The sequence below is a fragment of the Gekko japonicus genome, unplaced genomic scaffold, assembly GCF_001447785.1.
Source record: "Gekko japonicus isolate JY-2015 unplaced genomic scaffold, Gekko_japonicus_V1.1 scaffold5007, whole genome shotgun sequence".
In the NCBI taxonomy this organism is placed as follows: Eukaryota; Metazoa; Chordata; class Lepidosauria; order Squamata; family Gekkonidae; genus Gekko; species Gekko japonicus.
The window spans coordinates 9842-11699 of NW_015171652.1; positions in this window are offsets into that span (position 1 = coordinate 9842).

Genomic DNA, 1858 nt, shown 5'->3' on the forward strand with positions numbered 1-1858 from the left:
TCCCTACCTGCTCTATCCCATGCATAATCTTATAAACCTCGATCATGTCACCCCTCAGCCGTCATTTCTCCAAGCTAAAGAGCCCCGAGCGCTTTAACCTTCCTTCACAGGGAAAGTGCTCCAACCCTTTTATCATTCGAGTTCCCCTTTTCTGCACTTTGTCTCCATTTTGTCTGCCACCCCATTGCCTTTGGGTACGCCCAGAACATGACTGGACCACCTGCAGAGGAAGCGCACCTGCCATGGGGAAATGAGACCTACAGCCAGGGGTCATTTCCTGCAGGAGCGCACAGGAGCGGAGCTCTGGCAGTAAAGAGCCCAGGGGGCGGACACATGCAAGAAGCCCCGCCCCCTGCTCCCAGCAGCCCCGGGCCACGAGGAGCCTGTGCCAAGGTTTATTCAGCTACAAGCTCTCCCTCCTCTGTGAGGGCATTTCTGCGCGTCCCCCCCCCCAATAGCTAGCAATCCAAAACAGTCCAGCGGAGCCTGAGCGGTGGGTGTTGCCTCCTTACACACTTCCGGTGAGGTCAGGGGGTGTGGCATATGCAAATGAGTTATGCTAATGAGCTCCTGCTCCTCTTTTTCTACGAAATGACCCCTGCCTACAGCCTTTGCCACAGACCTTGCTCGGGGGAAATCCAGACTTCCTGTTTGCAGCAGAAGCACTTCTCATTCCACTTTTTCACAAAATGCATCAGCAGCACAGGGATTGGGGGGGTGGGGAGAAGCAAGACTGGCAGCGTACTCAGCGCGGGATTTATTGCCCCCAACGTCTGTCACGTGGGCTGCCAGGGAGGGGGGGCATTGGGGCTCGAACTGCAAGAGGAAAAGGTCCTAATAGGTTTGTAGGTCTGTATATGGCCCCCTTTAGTCACACTCAAAGTGTGGCCCGCCCTTCTCTCACACCAGGGTGGCTTCTGCCACCATTTTCTCCCTCTCCCAGAAGACTAGAACTCGAGGGCGTCCAATGAAGCCAATGGGAAGCAGATTCCGGACGGACATATACATGAGCACCGCAACCCTAGAGTCGGACTCGACTGGCTTTCGAGCAAGGGAGACCTTTACCTTTACTTTATTACACATCAAAGTGTATGTTTGAAGTCAACCTGATGTAATTGGAAATGGTGTCAATCCTGTGGAATTCCTTTTGATCCATTTGTATAAAAGAGACCAGCAGACTGGTATCGGGGCACTCTTCTTGGAAATACGGAGAGACTTGTCCTTCTCTCTGTGTCTCCTGGGATATGCCTAGAGGCCTCTGCTTTTCTCTTTCTTTCTGGTTCTTTGTCTCGTCTCCTTGCATGCTTAGTGTTATTATTGTTATTATGTGTATTCGAAGAGTTTCTCATTGTTAATGTTAACCTTGTAAAAAGGTAAAGGTAAAGGTTCCCTTGCTGGAAAGCCAGTCGAGTCCGACTCTAGGGTTGCGGTGCTCATCTCCGTTTCCAAGCCGAAGAGCCAGCGCTGTCCGAAGACGTTTCCGTGGTCATGTGGCCGGCATGACTAAACACTGAGGCGCACGGAACGCTGTTTCCTTCCCACCGAAGTGGTACCTATTTATCTACTTGCAGTTTCTTGCTTTTGAACTGCTAGGTTGGCAGGAGCTGGGGCCAGAGACGGGAGCTCTATTATTGTTATTATGTGTATTCAAAGAGTTTCTCATTGATAATGTTAACCTTGTACTAACCCTAAAATAAACTGTTATGCATAATTGAGGCAGAGCTCAGTTTCCTTTTCTGCTCCGGCCACGGTCTGAGGTAAGAGGCCATTTCACCAAACCCTTTCGAACCCCCGAGCACCATTCCCCTCCCTCCAAGGGGGACTGGGGGAGAAGGGGAAAAAATTCTCTCCACAGGCT